This window comes from Lepus europaeus, chromosome 4 (genome assembly GCF_033115175.1).
Source record: "Lepus europaeus isolate LE1 chromosome 4, mLepTim1.pri, whole genome shotgun sequence".
NCBI classification, from domain to species: Eukaryota; Metazoa; Chordata; class Mammalia; order Lagomorpha; family Leporidae; genus Lepus; species Lepus europaeus.
Window position 1 is genome coordinate 46,778,051 of NC_084830.1, and position 19,714 is coordinate 46,797,764.

The following is a 19,714-nucleotide window of genomic DNA, read 5'->3' on the forward strand; positions in this document are numbered from 1 at the left end:
GTAGCCTGGAATGCAATCTGAGTCTCCCACGGGTGTGGCAGGGGCACAACTACTTGAACCATCATCTGCTGCCTCCAAGGGGGCACAGTAGCAGGAAGGTGGTTGAGAAGCAGAGCTGGGCCTGAAACCCAGGTACTCTGATATGGTAAACGGGTGTTCTAGGCAGTGACTTAAGTGTGTTGTCACATTCCCAGCCCTAGAGATAATTTATGGTTCAGAGTTGTGGTCTTGTGAGTCAGTTCATTCTTCCAAAGTAGATTGTGGGGAAAAAAATCAACAGAATCTGAACTAATGGGAGTTTTGATGATTGTTCGTTAAATTTACAGGGATTCTATAATGTCAAATAGATTATTTATTAAAACAAGCAGTTTGTGTATTTGAAATAAACAGATATGTATTATGCCAAAATTTAATCATTCAGGCTTCACTAATTGGGAGTTTATTCTTATTAATTGAAGGGTTGTCTGAATTACTACCATGCTGGAAAATGGATTTTAAAAGTGGGCTTTTCCTGCAACACTTCTTTCACATGTTGTAAAAAACTGGACTTCCTATTGGAAATACAGACAGTGGTAGCAGAAGGGGTTGGGCAGCATGGCCACTCTGGTGACTTTTGCTGGTATCGTCCTGCAGAGATTGTGCCGCCTCTGTGTTATCTACAGGTGGTAACAATATTTGAAAGATCAAGGGTCTTCCTTTACTAACTTGACCCTGGCATTCTGAAGAGCTACCCTTTAAATTCCTGGCTCCTTAATGGGCCATGTTTGGCTGTCACATTGTAGCAGTAGCTACTAAGTAGCTACTGTCCTGGTTGTTTTCTGCTTCTTTTTCATATCAAGTTTGAAGGCCAGAGCTAACTTCATGGTTTTGCTTCCTGAGCCATGAAGTGTATGACTGAGTTGTCATCCAACAGCAGGAGATGGACAGCCATGTCCTGAGAACGATTCGGTCTTACAAATAGAGAAGTCTGAGCCAGTTCATCACTGACTTTTTTTTTTGACAGGCAGAGTGGATAGTGAGAGAGAGAGAGAGACAGAGAGAAAGGTCTTCTTTTTTGCCATTGGTTTACCCTCCAATGGCCGCTGCGGCCGGTGCATCTCGCCGATCCGAAGCCAGGAGCCAGGTGTTTCTCCTAGTCTCCCATGAGGGTGCAGGGCCCAAGGACTTGGGCCATCCTCCACTGCACTCCCTGGCCACAGCAGAGAGCTGGCCTGGAAGAGGGGCAACCGGGATAGAATCCGGCGCCCCAACCGGGACTAGACCCCGGTTTTCCGGCGCCGCAAGGCGGAGGATTAGCCTGTTAAGCCACGGCGCCGGCCCATCACTGACTTTCAATCTGAGTTGCTTTCAAGAATCTTCATTTGGATCTTTTATGATTTTCAAAATTTATTTTCCTCTTCAAGAATGAAAGACATGCAGTGGGTATAGAAGTTGTCCAACAGATTTATGTCAGAAGAAGGGCAGAAATTGTTGTTGGGATGCATCATGCTGTGGATTCCTTTTCAATGTGGTATAGTCACAATGACTTGTTTGGTTACCCTTGAGTATCTTATAATAATTGGATGAAACTTAATTTTGTATAGCTCCCATAGATCTCCCTAACTTCTTGTTCTTCAGTGAGATAAAGATTTAAGTCCTAGTGAAAGCTAATGCTGTTTTAAATGTAGTCAGATTGAAAACTCTTCCCTACAGTTTACAGTCTTCATGAACACAGATGAAGCTGGCATGAAAAGTCCTAAATACTTATAGGACACGTACAAAGTCCTAAGTGTTTTGGGAGTAGTGAGGAATTATTCTACTCTAATTTATTGCTAGAAACTTTATGCTTTGGGGAATTTGTTATATATGCATGGGTCATTTTTCACAAGATTTCATTACATTGAAGAAATATGTACATATGTGTGAGAAAGCTGTAGTTAGCCTCAAGTAACAAATAGTAATCGTTATTTTAATCTCATATTTCAATTAACCTTAATCTTTTGTTTGCATAGCCTTGAAAAGCTGTAAAAGTCAGTCATTATAGTTTAATTACTAACCATTATCCCAGGTGGCTAACTCCACTTCCTTCTAAACAAGTTCCTTTCATTTCATTTCTTCAGGGCCACTATTGGCATCCTCCAACAACAGGCTTTGGAAGTTACTCTGTAGAATATTTTCAGTTTTGTTGGCTCCTCCTGGTACCAGAAAGCTGCTGCTGTCTCTTTTTACTTCTTCTTTTTGAACTGACCCATTTGCTGTTCCACTTCAGGATAGAATCACACTTTGAGTTTTACATAATGACAGAAGTTGAATGTTTCCTGCTCTTGTGTTTATTTAGTAAAACATTTTACATTCCTGGATAGATACCAGTCTGTCATTAATGGATTCTTGGCTTTGGGCCAATAGCTAATAGTTTTATTGGTCCTCATAACACAGCTATGTGATTTTTTGTAACCACAAGGGGCTCTTTTCTATATTTTTCTTCTTTTTGATTTCTTTTTTGGATAACCTAACCACCCAGAGATGCACCAAATTAAAGAATGGAGGGATTTCTCTTTAAATCGTTATCTACTTAGTCCATCTCATTCATTCTTTTTGCTCTTAGGAATTCTCACATATTTTGGAGTATTTCAGATAAGGCTTGTGACTCAATTGCTTAGTTCTCATTGCTCAGCTTCCTCATTGCTGTAAAGAGACTTGACAATGCTCATGTTTTCTGCTATGTGGTGTCTATTTGCGTATCTTGATAGGGAGGGATCAGGAAGAGTTATTTATAGTATGGGAATTTGTCAAGCTTTATTTGATTGCTTTAAGCATTGATTAGAGGGATCAACTTTAGGATTCTTATAATCAGGTGCCTCAGAAAGGAAAAAAAAAAAGTCTTTATTACTGGGTGACTGTGAGTGACATTTTGTGTGGATGTGTCTGTTTCTTAGACATACAACTATTGTGAATTCAAAATCTGCCATTTCCTCCTGGTGTTTATATGAGGTTTTGCTTTGGTGTTCTCACAGCTCTCATGATTATTCCCTGTCTGTGATGTTTCTCATTTAGATCTTTCTCTCCATGCCTTCCATTTTTTTTAACTTAATAATATCCTCCCTTTCTGTATTTTCAGATAGAAGTTAAGGTACTTTGTGTCTCTAAATTCCCTGCAAATTCAGTCTTCTCCCTGGTACATAAATTGCTATACAGTCTGAAGAATGCAAACCCATCTTAGAACAAACAAACTGGAAATTGGGCTGTCACAATGACAATCAGGCTGAGTTCCAGGATGGCAGATTCAGTTTTTTTCCATTACCTTAATGCCCATTAAACAACAATGGCAGTAACAATAAAATATGGAGATAATGCGTGCCAACACTGGGAAATCTAGATAATATAAAGATAACAAACAGGACAATAATTCTGAATTCCCTGTCTCTACCTCCACTCCCATCCTACTCCAGTGATAAACCTTTAAATTTCCAGGTAGTTTTTTTTTTTTTTAACTCTGCTCTTATATGTACAGAGTGGTCTCTCCTATGTGTAATTTTGTGTATTGATTTTTAATTTGTTACATGATGATGATTTCTACCTGCCATTTAAACTCTATTAGGAATGGGTATTTGGCCTACCAATTAAGATACCAGTTAGGGTGCCGTATCCCACACTGAAGTGCTTGGGTTTGATCCCCCACTCTGGCTCCTGATTCCAGCTTCCTGCTAATGTGGACCCTGGGAAGCAGCAGGTAATGGCTTAAGTAATTGGGTTTCTGCCACCCACATGGCAGACCTGGATTGAGTTCCAGGCACTAAGCTTTGATTCCAGCTGGGGACTGTTGGGAGAATTTGGGAAGTGAAATGGCTGATGAGAACTCTGTCTCTTTGCCTCTCAAATAATAAAAATTTTGAAAATTAAGATAATTTAAATGGATGTATAATATTCCATCCTGGGAATTATAATGTACTCAACTCTTTCCCAGTGCTTAGCATTTTGTTTTTCTTTTCCTTTGCAATTATGAAGAACATGGACGTGAACATGCTTGTGCTTAAATTCTTGTCTGATTCTTAGGATTCTTGGTGATTTCCTCCCATTTTTAACATTCAGCCACGCAGGACAGTAGGGGCATTCAGTTCTGCTGATGGCCACTTACTTTCAGTAACTCATTTCAGGGGAAATACTTTGTACAAGGAGTCATAAATAAGAGAGATCTATTTTTTGGTGCATGAATTTTGCCTTCAAAAGGAGATAGGATTCTGAAATTCTGGTGTGTGAGGAGAAGGTCCTACTTTTTTTTTTTTCCTTTAGAAAAAAGTTTTACTCTTGTGGCAGAGCAGGAGTAGTTACTGTATGACACATGTACACATGCATTTCGGAGGCATGGCACAGCTGGAGAGAATGCATGCTTTGGTGCCACAGGTCAAGTTTACTTAACACTGTGATGTTTTAAAACAGGATGATGCCAATTCATTAAATTTTCCAGAAACAACAGTGTGTGTTGCAAGGTAATTCTCTGACAAGTGAAACAAATGTTTTCCACTTTTGAAAGAGTAAGTCGGATTCTACATAAAACAAACCAGCTCTCAAATAAAATGTATTGGGAAAACCAAAAGTGAGGGTGCTACATGGAAGCACCACTAATTGCCCATTAATCCATTAGTCAACTGTAATCACCTACTGTAGAATTTCTGCTAAATTAATGGATTATGTATCCAATAATGTTATGGATTTACAGAAGTCATGAAAACAATAATAGCTAAAAATTAAATTCAATGTTGTTTCATATGATCTACAGTATTTTGATTTGCTTAGTAGACGCTTTTAAAGAGTAGCATATCTCTATTAGTGAATCCTACCTCACTTTCTCTTGCTATTAATGTCAGAGCCAGGTGTATTTGGAAGCTGCATGGAGGAATCAAAGTAAATTATTGCTCCTGTTGTTTTTGATTATGAAGTTAAGCCTGTCAGTTGTCAGATTTTAGGAGGGACATTTTTCAGTCTGGATTCAATCGTGCTGTTTTTGTGTAAGTTTTGCTCAGGTAGCCAAGTTATGAATTTTTTTCATTGACTTGACTTATGGTTGAGTAAAATCCCATCCAGTGGGTCAGTGGTAGTAGTCCTGTGCTACTTTTGTGTGAAATTCTCGCTTGACATGCAGAGGAGCCTCTGGGTCTCTTGGAAATCCCTCACTGGCACTGTAACTCTGACAGAAGAAGAAAGGGGGGATGAGTTTAACTATGGCCAAAACATTGGTTTAGCTTTTGATCCAGAAGCAACTACCTGAGGCTGGCGTTGTGGTGTAGTGGGTAAAAACGCCACCTGCAATGTTGGCTTCCCATATGGGCACTGGTCCAAGTCCCAGCTGTTCCACTTCTGATCCATCTCTCTTGTAATGTGCCTGGGAAAGCGGTGGAAGATGACCCAAGTGCTTGGGCCCCTGCACCCATGTGGGAGACCCAGATGAAGCTCCTGGCTCCTGGCTTAGTCCTGGCCCAGCCCTGGTTATTGTGGCCCTTTGGGGAGTGAATCAGTGGATGGAGGACTTCTCTCTCTCTTTCTCTCTTTTTCAATTAAATAAAATAAATCTTAAAAATCCAAGTGCTTGAGAGGGGGCATAATTCCAAAATCAGAGAGGAAATTTAATTTCCCACAACAGCAGTGGAAACTCAGATCTACCTGAACAGTGAGGTGAAGTAGTTTCTAGGCCCAATCCCATGAAGTCAAGAGAAGAGAAAAACCTGGGTTCATTAGAGATAAGAACCACATCCTTATCTTTACCTCTCCCTTGGAACTTAAGACTACATTTTGTACGTGGTAGCCCACAGAACTTTTGTCAAATGATCAAATACTTAAATTAGGAGTAGGTATTAGAATCTGAAAAATACTGAAATAACCATATTCGGTGGGATAGCCATTTGGCCTCGCTGTTAAGATGTCCATATCCCATAACGGAATGCCTGGCTTTGAGTCCTTGTTCTGGCTCCTGATTCCTTCTTCCTTACAATGTAGACCCTGGGAGGCAGTGGTGATGGCTCAGGTAAATGGGTTGCTGCCGCCTACATGAAAGATCTGAATTGAGTTCCTATATCCTGGCTTCAGCTTTGGCTAGGCTCTGGCCATTGTGGGCATTTGGGGAGTGAACTGGTGGAAAAGATCTCTGTTTTTGCTCTCACATTAAAAAATAAATTAAGAGAGGTAAGTCCCATGCCTAGAGTTGGGGTATATATTTTTGTCCCAAAGTACATGAGGCTACAGGGTACTGAGATAGCAAAGTGAATCCTAAGGTCTCCCTAGGGAATGTTGTCCCAGATCTGCCAAGCAGTCGTCAGACTGGGTGACTTGTTTTGAAATAGGTTTGAAGGAGGGGACTGAGTAGAAGGTGGCCACCTGGTTTGCAATGAATTCTCACCAACCAGGGCTACTATAAACAGGAGTGTTTTAAAATAGCAGGATGATAACATGTGGGATTCCACACATGATCGCCTCTCTCTTGAGCGCTCTCTTCTTAAATGGGTTATGAAGTAATGCTCTTGTCTACGCACTTTCCTTTCATTTTGAACTCCCCATCTTGGCCTGAGCAAGAATTTTGCAAGCTTTGAAATATGTCAACATAAAATAAGCTTTGAGACAGCTTGAAAAATGTAAGATTCATAATGGACTCCACTAAAAATATGGTTTGTTAAAAAAACAAACCAGACTCGATCTTCCTCACTTGGAAAAACAATCAGATGGAACTTGAGCTATCACCATCCTTTTATAGATTCCTGCACCATGAGACGCCAAGAATTTCCCAATTAAAGTAGGCATATTTGTGATGTTCCTTTCAACCACTTGCCTAATGACCTCTATGACCTCTTCACGTTCTACTCGACATTCTTCAAGCTCTCACAGAAGCTACCTATTCCATGAAGCCTTCCAGACTACTTCTCACATGGCAATCCATCCATCTAATTTCACTCTCAGCTGTGTATTGGCTTGTATTATCCTCTCCTTGGTTTATCAGCATTTCTCCCATCTTCCCGATAGACATGCACCTTGGTAGTAGGAATTAAGTATCGATGTCTGAGCCCCATGCAAGTTTATTTCTCATTCATGCAGAGAGCTTATTTATCATGCACACTGATGCTGATTGCAGGGGAAGGTTAGAAGTTGAGAGGGTGAAGTTTTCTCAGGTGTTAGGCTTCTCCGTCTTGTGGTAATAGCAGCTTCTTGATGAGGACCTTTAGAGAGGGAGTGAGCTGCTGCCTGCTGGCTCGTACATGTCTCAACCTCATTTCAACTGCCAGGTGGTTGAGAAGTGAAGCTATTACATGGACTCAGGAAGGGGAGCAAATGGTATGTGGGTGACCCTTAGTAGTATCTGCCACTTGTCTACCATGGAAACCTCCATCATGATCCTTCTCACGAGTTGCTAGTGTTTGTATGTCACTCTCTCCCATTCAGTCTGTCCACTGTTTAGGGAAGATGTGACATTTGCCTCATCTCTGAATCATTAGCGAATAATGTCATGTCCAGCATTAAGTGGGTTCTTAGAATATATTTGGTTGACCACATTTAATTGAATGTGCTTATGATTATACCTATTCCAAAAATTAATGAAATAAATGTGGTCTGTTTTAAAACTTGTAAGGATTTTAGGGGCCTGGGTTGGTGAGAAGAAGTGGGATGTGGCTGCAGGTCAGGGAACTGGGAAGTATTTTTGCTTAGTTGGGCAGTTAGGTGGTTGATATAAACTCAGACTATGGAAAAGGGGAGCAAATGCAAAAGACAGTACAGATTAGGGGTTGCTCTGTTTTATTCATTTTCTATTTGTTTTTTTTTTTCTAACCTCATTGATTTCCCCTGCTCATTGGATTGTGTTCTCTTGTATTTTGAAGAGCATTTTGCTTCCCTTGTTTTTTCCTTACCCCCAGTTGTTTTGTGCTTCCACACAGTAGTCAGAGCATTTTCAGCCTTCACTCTAGCTGAGACCCATGTGTAGAACATTCACCCCTTTCTGTCCACTGTATCCTTCAAACCTTAATTCACGACCCTCCCACTTTAGGAGGTATTTTCTTAGACAAATAAGGGGAGAGCCATCATCACCGTGATCATACATATCATTTGAAGGGGACAGCAGGTAGGTTGACCTGGCTAATAAGCCTGGAGAGTTGAGATATCAACTGAGAAATCGGGCTGACAAGAAGGAATTAGGAATCATGTGAAGGATTCTAACATGAGGCTGAAAAACTGAAAGGGTTCTCAATTCCCAAAGTAGAATAGAATCTCTTGGGGACACATCAAGCCAAACCAAACCAAACCAAACATACAAACAAACAAAACAAACTAAAGCAAAACACCAAAAACCATGCCCAGGCTCTACTCCTGGAAATTTTGAATTAATTGTTCCAATATAGGACTCAGGTATCACTGTTTATAAAAGTTTCCTTAGTAGATTCTGTTGTGCAGGCAGATTTGATAAGCCCATTCATTTATAAAATCCTTGGAATCCATGGAACATTATCTAAAATCAAGTGGAGATGATCATTAGTGCTAGCTACTATTATTTCCTATTCTGGTAAATCTCTCTTTTCTTCTTTTCATCTTCTTCACCAAGAACTGGAAGGAAACAGAAGGATCATCAAATGATGTTCAGTAGTTTTAGAATTAACAGGGGTGTCTCAAGACTCCAGTACCCTCTCCTTCATCAAGCAGAGGACAGTCACATTTATTATTTTATTTATTTAAAATTAGGGCTCTAGTTAGATGATTCAGTCTGAAACGTTTATTCTTAATAAAGAAACTTATTTTTTATTTTTATTTTTTGTTTTTGTTTTATTTTTTCCCAAAGAAACTTTTTGAAACTTCTTTTTTTAAAAAAATAAGCTCTTCTAAAATACTTGAAAATTACTTTGATTCTATTTCAACTTTTAATTTTACCAAAAACCTACATTTTAGAGATTTGTTGCAGGTCATATGGCTGGATTACAGCAATGTGAGGATTAAGGATGTATATGATAGAGCAAGAAAAAGATTTTGATCTTGACTGGTATACTTACTAGCTAAGTGTGTCTTTAACACCTGTCTTCTAGGAGTTTCCATGTTCATATCATGAAAGTATCAATTCTCTGTCCCAGCTGAGAATAATTTTGAATAAGAATATACATGATAGCATGCAGGAGACCTTATATAAAAAAATCCACCTGAAATACACTTATTAAAATTTAGGCTCATTTCTTCTCATTAATATGATGCAAACAGACAAAGCCACTTAAAATTAAGTCATTTGGGGGGAAGGATCAATATAAAGAGATTTTAGCACTTTCTAATTTAGGCGCTCAAAAGCATTTATTGAACATGTAATATGTACCAGGCACTTTTACTTTCAGCTATGTATTGGCTTGTGTTATCTTCTCCTTGATTGATTAGCATTTCCCTCATCTTCCTGATAGACAAGGACCTTGGTGGTAGGCATAAATTATCAATGCTGAGCACCACGGAAGCTTATTTCTCATTCATATAAGAGAGCTTATTTCTTGTGCTCACTGATGCTGATTGCAAATGAAGGTTGGATGTGTGTGTTTGGTTGGAGGGAGCCATGGAGACAGACAAGGTCTCTGCTCTCCATCAAGGATTGAAAATTTTCTCTGAAGGTAATTCCAAAAGGAGCCCCTGAGGGCAGGTCTGCTGGGACAAGGATGCTCTCCAATGTGGCAGCTTTGAGGAGAATTCGCAGAGACTCTTCAGTCAGACCTCCCATGGTATCTTACTTTTTCTTCCTCCATGCATTAAGATCCTTAGATTTGTGCTTCCAAAAAACAGGAGCAGGTAGCAGGACTGGGTTTACACCTTATTAAGTTCCAGAGAAAAACTCCTGTGCCTCAGGAAGTGATAATGACAGACAGACAATGTACTTGCAGAGGCATCTTCCTAAAATGTGCTGTCATTGTCCCCTACCTTCATGATGGCAGCAAATCATCTTAGATGATAAACAAATGACTTGACATTAGCAGCAGCCTTTCCCCTCCATAGCAAAACCATGAAATTATGTACGCAACACTAATTATGTTAACTTTGCTGCATTCATTCTCCTACCTTAGGTAACAGCACTGCAAATTTTATTGGAGATCATCTCTTCTTACTGTTATGTGACTCTTGTAGGCGGCCTACTCTCCAGCTCAACAGTAAACATGAGATCCAGGCTGGCCAACCAGTGAACCAGATGTCCCCAGTCTCTGTAGAGACTTATAAGGGTTTCAAGGTTGTCATGTGACCACATGGTGAATGAGGGCATGGAAGTGTGATTGATGGAGGGATGCAAATAGGTTGCAAAGCTGTTAAATCAGAGGGAAGACCAGCACTTTTATGTAGTGCTTTCCTCTGTTGGGATTTCAGAGAGGAAAACTGTATTCCTGGGGTGCTGGCAGCCCTGGGCAGAGCACGCTGGAAAATAAGAGACATTTGGAGGAAGCACATTCTGATGGAATTGTTTGTATCACATGATCCATCTGGGCCAGAAACCAGACTAACCCTCAAAATTTTAGTTACATACACAAAATTCCTTAGCCAATCTTTTGAAATTTTCATGTTTACTGTTTTATCAAAAACCAGCTTTTAAATATTGCTAGATACCAAGAAACTCTGAAGTAACACTATATCCTAAACATCATTTATTTATTCATTCAAGAACTATTTAGTGTGGATGGATACTTAGAGCACAACAATATGACTAGGATAAAATGAGCATAGAAGTCAAAATACATTTATTTAAATGGGTTATTATAATTGTCATTTTGTTAGTTCTGTATTTGTTTGACTCTCTTAAAGGTTCTTTCTGTACAGTGGTTTAACCCCGGGAAGGCCTCCAGTCTGCGGATGCACTGCGGGTCCCAAAGCTTAGGTTAATTATATAGGCATGCAGGGAAATGTTGTGTTAGTGGTGGTTTTAAATGTTTGCACATTGATTTGACTCTTGAGGTCTTGGTTTTCAATAGATCATATCATATGAAAGTTTCACATTATCATTTGGAGGAAATTCAGATATTTTGAGATGGAGTGATATCCAAAGATAGACTCCATTTCTGGGAATTTTGTTTTCTATATCCTGTATTCATTTGCAGGATACGTGCATGAAATCCTCTTCAAGGGAGGCCTGCCATACTTCACACAAATGGCTTTCAACCACTAAGTTTTTTAAAAAATCCAAAGTGACAGGCAGGAAGATCTGCTCACATGATCATCACTCAACTCGGGAGGTATTTAAGTTCATGGCTGGTTCATTGATATTGCAGTGGAACTGATCTGCTTTCTCTGTGCTCTCAGCTGGCTTAACTAGAGCATGACCATGAATTCATACTGGATACCTGTTGCTTAAACTCATTGCCAGCGTCTGATACAAAAATAACGTAATTTTTTTCTTGAAATGTTCACTAGTTCTTCCTACCACATTCTAGATATGTTTTGTCACACGGTGTTATATTTTCCCATGTTAGCTGGTATCCCATAAATGGAGGAAGCAAGATATAGGTCAATGTAGAAGACAAAATAAAACAGAATTTATGGGGTGGGTGTTGGAATGTCTGCATTCCATAACTGAGTGCCTGGGTTCATGTCTAAGCTCTACTCCCAGCTTCCTGCTAATGTCCACCCTGGGAGGCAGCAGGTAATGACTCGGGTACATGATTCCCTGCCACCCACTTGGGAGACCCAAATTGAGTTCTGGACCCCTGGATTCAGCCTGTACCAGCCCCGGCTGTTGCAGGCATTTGGAGAACGAAGAAGTGGATGGGGATAAGATCTGTGTGTGTGTGTGTGTGTGTGTCTTTCAAATGGCTTATTTCACTTATTTTTCCTCTGATCTAATCCTTAGGCCTAGAATTAGATCCATGTGCATTTTTTTTTCTTTCAGAGAGTAAATTTTTTTTTAACTTTTATTTAATGAATATAAATTTCCAGTGTACAGCTTATGGATTACAATGGCTTCCCTCTCCCATAACTTCCCTCCCACCCGCAACCCTCCCCTCTCCCGCTCCCTCTCCCCTTCCATTTGCATCAAGATTCATTTTCAATTCTCTTTATATACAGAAGATCAATTTAGTATAAAGATTTCAACAGTTTGCACCCACATAGAAACACAAAGTGAAACATACTGTTTGAGTACTAGTTATAGCATTAAATCACAATGTACAGCATAGAGATCCCACATGAGGAGGAAGTGCACAGTGGCTCCTGTTGTTGACCCAACAAATTGACACTCTAGTTTATGGCGCCAGTAACCATCCTAGGCTGTCGTCATGAGTTTCCAAAGCTATGGAAGCATTCCAAGTTTGCCGACTCTGATCATATTTAGACGAGGTCATAAAAGACAGAATGAGGATAGTAACCAATGATCCTAAGAGTGGCATTTACCAGGTTTGAACAATTATACAGCATTAAGTGGGGAAGAGGACCATCAGTACACACAGGTTGGGAGTAGAGCCATTGGTGGTAGAGTAGAGGTTATGATTACAAAGGAATGAGGCCCAAGTGCACTAGACAGGGCCTAGAACAAAGGACAGAGTCATTATTAGAGGAGCTAAGAAAGGTGCTGTCTAAGCTACAATTAAGTTTTCTGATTGAGAGGCAAATAGAACCTGATAGAAGGGGCTTGATAATAATCTGTTGGGCTTTAGGCCTTGTAAATTCAGAGGCCCAGACCTATCTATCTCTTCACATGGGGTATATCCTAAGGGAGGTGTGAACCTCCTAGGGGAAGGCACTCTGTTGACTTTCATTACTTGGCTGGCCTGGGAGGAGAGCTGGCCAGGTAAAGGCAGGTGGCATCACTAACAAGAAATTTACAGTTCTGCCTGCAATGTTGCTGACCCTACTTGGCCATCCCCTCAGCTGCAGTGGTCACTTTGGAAGTTGGGCAGAGTGAAGGGCTTTTCAGCTTAGAGCCAATAAGATCTGTGGCTCTGACCTGGGCATCCTTCGACTCCAGGGCAGGTCCATTTCCAGTGATCCAACTCTTGGCAGAGCTGCCAGGGCTCCTCACAAGCTGACTTCTGCTGAAGCCCAGGCTTACCACATTGAAAGCCACTGCAGTGGACTGGCCTGTTGGGTCTCCTTGAGGGCAGATCACTGTACAGATCAGCCATTAATAGGCCTGCCACCCATTGCTTCTGATGCCTAGCTTTCTTTTCCTCCTGGTTTGTGTTAAAGCAGACCAGAGGGTGCAAGTCAAGGGAGTGCCCAAGTCCCATCTCTAATCTTCGGTGGCCTGAACTTCAAGTCTAGAGTCACGGTCATGTTCTGTAGTAGTTTTTCTAAGGTAGACAATGCCCATGAGGAAAATTATATTCTCACTTTAAAACTTTCTTTCCCTTTGGTCTGAAAGGGAGGTTTTTTCTACTTACTGTATACTTTGCTGATGGCGAAGTGAATCTAGCTATGAGATTATTATTTGAGTTCTTATTTTGGCTATGCTATTGCAGAAAAATGTTAGCCATCTCTTTTATAAGGTCTAAAGATTAAATTGTGCATCCTACAGATTCCTTCATAATAGAATTAGTTTCCTACCTTGAAGAGAATAGAGAAATGAAAGAACAAGTTGGCCTTAGAATAGAGAAATGAGGGAGCAAGTCCTAGATCGCTTGCTGACAATAGCAATATCACATGAATACTTAGCAAACCGTTTCAACCATTAGATAACAACTTAAGAAAACATTTACCAGAAGGTCCAATGCCTTCTATAAATTTTAAGAATCATGTATTTGAAAACACCTCTTAAATATCTAACATGGTGTAGTTTGTTTAGCCAATAAACTTAAGCACAACCATATAAAATGTTTTTAGTTTCTTTCTACCAACAAGTCTAAAACATATGATACACAGATTCAGGTCCCACAAATTAAAATGTATCTTTGATTGATTTTAGCAGCTTAAATTTATGGACAATCTTATCCATAAGCCATTTAAAATAAAACTCTTAATAAAATTTCCCCATGTGCACATACAATATGTACACACATATAACATAGCATAGTAGACCAATATAGCAATTTTAATAATAGCTTTTAAAATCTTTAACTCTTTTTGTCGATTGCCAATTGATTTGAATTGCTTTTTCTTTTTAGTAACCTCAGTTAACCATACTTTCTCTCAATTGGTACTGTTAATACATTATTGGCTTCATCTGTTTACAGAGCCATCCCAAAGTACTGAATACAATAAAAGTGGCTGGAAAAAGTCCATAGGAACCTATAGGAGGACAGCTAAACACAGAACCAACAACGCTTTAGTTTTATGAGCAGCACATCATATATAACTGTGGATGACAAAAGACTTTAAGTCGCCATGTTTAAAATTATAAACTCATCAACCAACAAGAGGCACTTGCTTACTTCACAGTATTTTTGAAAGCACCTGTAGGATTTTACAAGTATTTAACCCTTTAGGCCTCTGGGGCTTTCTCATTAAGATAACTATCATGTCTAGTAACACAAGATCATTAGACTTTTTAATTCTCAAACATTTGTATTAATAGCATTTTCCATTATAGAAACTTAAAGTCTGGTACCACATCACATCTTGACAGTCCTTCTAATATACTCCAAATAGACTGATTAGTTGGTGTCTCTATAAGATGAGAGACATAGGTCCTTCAATTTTTTCAGTTGGGCCCAAACTGGAAAAACCAAAGTCCAGGATTTACTGGAAATTTTAGAGACCAGATTGTTTGAAACTTTGATTTTTTGAATGCCTGTCAAGAATGCCAAGAAGGCTCAAAACCCAAAATATCTGGTTGAAATAAGATTCCTTAAAATCATGACATAACATAGACCAAATTTGATCATTGTTACAAGGTGATTATTCAAATCTTTGAAAATAAGCACATAGTTAAATAACCCATAGCTCTTAATAAAAATTCAGCTGTTTTTGAACAATTAGAATTTAACAGACATCAAGAGAACATAATAGATTACTTTAACACATTGCTTTAACAGAGCATCAGAGTTTAATTCTATGTCAAAGAGAAATTGAGCTTCCTGTGATCTTTTGCTGTGAGGTTTCCTTCCTTTACCTTCTTTCATATTGGTGACCATGTTTCTGTGTTTCTGTGTGTAACACATCTTTAAGCATCTTTTGCAGGGCAGGATGAGTGGCAACAAATTCTTTCAGTTTCTGTTTGCTATGAAAAGTCTTAATTTCACCTTCATTCACAAATGAGAGCTTTGCAGGATATAGTATTCTGGGCTGGCAGTTTTTCTCTCTTAGTACCTGGGCTATGTCTCGCCATTCCCTTCTAGCTTGTAGGGTTTCTGATGAGAAGTCTGCTGTGAGTCTAATTGGAGATCCTCTAAGAGTAATCTGACGTTTCTCTCTTGCACCTTTTAGGATCTTTTCTTTATGTTTCACTGTGGTGAGTTTGATTACAACATGTCGTGGTGAGGATCTCTTTTGGTGATGTTTATTAGGGGTTCTATAAGCTTCCTGTACTAAGATGCCTCTGTCCTTCTCCAAACCTGGGAAATTTTCTGCTAGTATCTCACTGAAAATGCCTTCTAATCCTTTCTCCCTCTCCATGCCTTCAGGAACTCCTAGAACCCGAATGTTGGGTTTTTTAATAGTATCCTGTAGATTCCCGACAATATTTTTTAGATTTCTAATTTCTTCTTCTTTTCTTTGGTTTGCCTGTTTCCTGTCCTGTTCTCTGTCTTCTAAGTCTGATATTCTCTCTTCTGCTTCGCCCATTCTGTTTTTAAGGCTCTCTAATGTGTTTGTCATTTGATCTATTGAATTCTTCATTTCATTATGATTTCTCGTCACTATCAGAATTTCTTGTTCCACTAGTTGTTTCATTTCATTTTGATTCCTCCTTAATATTTCACTTTCACGAGAGAGATTTTGTATCTTGTCCATTAAGGATTTCTGTAGTTCAAGAATTTGTTTTTGAGAACTTCTTAATGTTCTTATCAATTTTTTGAGATCCGCTTCTTGCATTTCTTCGATCTTATCATCTTCATAATCTTGAATTGGGGTGTCTTTTTCATTTGGGGGCGTCATAGTGTCTTCCTTGTTCTTGTTAGCTTGGTTTTTGTGTTTGTTGTTTGGCATGTTGGAGATATTTAGTTTCTTCACTGTGGTGTTTTTTCTTGTTACACTATGGCTCTATATTAAGTGGACTGTCTGCTTTCAGTGGAGCCTTAGAGGCTTGAGATGAGTGTGGACTGACTGAGAGCTGTGTTTGGTTCCTCAGGGTTGAGGGTGTGTCAAAGATGACACTCCCAGGTTAGGTGTGGTAAATCCCTCTTTCTTTTTTTGATTTAAAAGGGAAGTAATTCCGCACAGCTGAATGTAATTGGAGGTAGTTAGCAGGCAAATGATATACCCACAGGAGCCAGAGATCAGAAGCTCTTTCCCAAGGACCACACAGGGAATCTCTGCTGCCCTCAGTGTGGGCTCCAATTCTCCTGCAGTCTCCCACTGGGTTGCCAAGTTAGATGCTAATCTCCTGTTATTTCACCCCTCCCCCCAGAGTCAGGTTTTTCTGCTAGGCTCAGGGCCGGTGCAGACCTGAGGTCGCCCTGCTTATGACGTATGTCCAAAATGGCGCCTGCTCTGTCTTGCTCGCCTTTGAGAGGTGAGCGGAGAGAGAGAAACTTGTGTCTGTATCGGTCACTTTTTTAATTTTTTTCCTATCTCTCTTCTAGTTAGCCTGGTGAACTTTTCCCCACGGAGTTTCAAGCCTCGTTCCCTCTAGTCTCCTCTTTCCACTTGCCCGCTGGTGTCTCGGGCTATGGAGGTTCGGCTCACCTCGCGTTCCAGCGCTGGTGTGTTGACTCTGCCGCTGGTGTCCCGAACTTGGGCTCCCATGCTCTCCACGCAGGTCCACTGTGAATCACTAGTTCCGGAAGAGTTTCCTCTGCTGTTTCATCCCCTACTCTTCCTTGACCCTGCAGTATCTCCACTTATATTAAACTTTCTCTCCCCCCGGACTAATAGTGTGCTCCCTGCCTATTCCGCCATCTTGCCGCCAATCTCCATGTGCATTTTATCAGCAAGAATATGTGAAAGGGGGTACACTTCATAGTCTATCATATCAGGAAGTCCATACTGTGTAGATGTTGCTCTTTTAGTGGGAGATTGAGCAATGGATTTGGTTGCTGTCTGACTCTCTGTTCATCATAAGATTCATCTAACCCATTTAGCTAGTTGTTTTAGTATCCATTGAGGATTGTTGCCTGCACCCATGCATTAATTAGGAACTGCAAAATGGTACGTATTCTTTCTGCATTATAAGTGGGAAATACCATGTTAAGAAGATTGTTCCTTTTTTTCTGGATGATATCATTGTATATTAGGAAAACTTTAACCTGGCAACCTAAAGCATCACCCTGGCCTGCTGTATGACTCACTAATGAGTGGAGTCTTAGAAGAGATCTGGTCCTCAGTGGGTCTACTAGAACCACAAACACACCTGAACACACTTAGTAGTTGGCAAAATCTGTACATGCATTCCTGCACTCCATGGCTTCTGGGGCCAGAGCTTTTATAGTGGGGAAAACCAAGTGGAAGCCTCTGAAATTGCCCACATGCTCCCATCAAGAGAATAAATAAAACAATATTGCCTCTGAGGGGGTTGAGAAGATTGCTAACAGCTTCAAAGACCCAAATTACGCATGAGTGATGGTCTGTTATGTCTATATTCAATTTATCAGTCCTATCCTTACAAAAGCCAGATGATCATGGAAGATGATGGCAGATCACCACAAATTCAACTAAACAGTAGCCCCTGTTGAGGGTGCTCTTCCAGATGTGGCATCTTTACTAAAACAGATTGATGTGGCCTAAGGTAAGCAATTTTAAAAACATATATATATATATATATATACACATATATATATAATTTTTTCATAATATGCAGTTTTAATCGATTTTTGCAGATCTCTTATATAGTTCAAACAGCTCTGGGTCATTTGGACATTCAGAACATAACACCAATCTACTCTATTTGTGAAAACATTTAAATAGGCCAAATAATTAAGGATTTGCGAGTATATCCAGTGTTGTTAATATATGTGGGATTCAGAAGGCAACAGGAAAACTCTAGAAGATTCAGAGGTCTGCTTTATCAGTGAAATTCTTATGGGTCTTGTGATCCTGAACATGTCAAGGCATCTTCTCCAGAATCAAGGACAACTTAGCTTGTCTAGCTTAAGGAGGAAGGATTTTCTACTTCTTGGGTATTCTAGGAATATTTCACATCTTGGATATTACAAAGATGCACAAGATATCATGAAGTAGAATTGAAAATATTTGGTACCTAATTGAATCTACTGTTTGCACAAACCTAGAGGCAAAAATGATGCTGAAGTTTCAGGTTTGAGAGATGTGGATGGTGATGATGCTGGGAACTTAACTTTAGCTTGACGGATGATGAGTTGGGCATTTTAAAGTCAGGTTACACAATAATTTATTGAAAGCCTCCCCTCATGGTCCTCGAATTCTCATGGTCACTTTTTCTATTTGTAGACCTTCCATGCTAGCCCCAGGAATATGGATGGGTCAAGGGCACAGTGCACTTCTCAATGAGATGTATAAGGCTGTTGTAGATGTCTTCCTCATCCTATAAGAACACAGGATCCAGCTCCTCATATAGTGCTTTCACCATGGCCATTTCCTCAATCTCTTTCTCCTTGTAATTATCCTACAGGATCTGATGCTGATCTGAAGTGGCCTGTTGCAGACACTGGACCACCAGCCTATTGAATTTAGTGTCCTGGATGTCAGGGCCTACCTTGCCTACCGCACTGAGGTCTCAAAAGAAGTAATCATCCCAAATCTGAAGGAACTCTCCCTTCTTTTGCAAGAACTTCTTGGCATTAGCATGTTCTTTCTCCCCATCAGTGCCTGTTATTTGTACAGCAGCGACTACAGGAAGGAAAAGGAGTAGTTGTCTGTTTTGGACAAGAAATTTGTACCTCTTTTTGGTATAATGCAAAGATCAACATTGCTTTGGAGGGCTGTGATGAGGTCCAGGGTTTGCCTCATCTCAGACTGACAGGAACTCTGCAGGAAGAACTTGATCACATCCAGGTAATAGAGCTATACCTGGTAGTAGAACTTTAGCAGGTGGTAGATACATGCTTCCAGAAGTAGGCATTGCTGGCAATGTCCAACCCTATGCCTGGCTTCTGATATCAGCAGATCTTTCTCCTGCTAGTAAGGGATTAATCCATGATGTCACTTGACACCAGGAAGAAAGCTTGCAGCAGTTCCACAGGGACCATCAAGGACTGCTTGAGATTATGAGCATCCCATTTCCCAGCCCTACCAGCTCCTGGAATGTTACCTGAGGCCCGCATTGTACTTGCCTCCAATGGCATTGTACTCCAGGATCTCCTTATGCCAGACAGTAACATCTCTTGACCCTGGGTACCCTAATTCATTCTCAGTCTGGGACAGAAGTGCTGGATGAATTTCTGCACTTCTTGTGCATAAACATCAGATTTCTGCCTTCCATTCATCCTGAGAGAGGAGCAAAGTGCCTTGTTCCTGAAAGCAAATATGTTTTGTAGAAATTTAGTTTGATGTGCATGTGAACCACACATTCATAGTTTGAGATGCACATCATCAGTTAGACATGTAGGGCTTGAGCTAATAAGAGATGCTAAGACTGGAAGTAACATGAGCCCATTAATCATTCCATATTATTTATTGGGGATCAATGATGTTAGATCTGGAGTTAACCCTCAGCTCTATAGTGCAAGATAATTACCAAACTGCCTTC

The 19,714-nt window shown here is 40.1% G+C and overlaps 1 pseudogene; it reads right to left on the bottom strand.

Moving 5' to 3' along the window:
* Window positions 1–18,437: 18,437 nt before the first annotated feature.
* Window positions 18,438–19,472, bottom strand: LOC133758332 (farnesyl pyrophosphate synthase-like; annotated as a pseudogene).
* Between the last annotated feature and the right edge of the window lie 242 nt (window positions 19,473–19,714).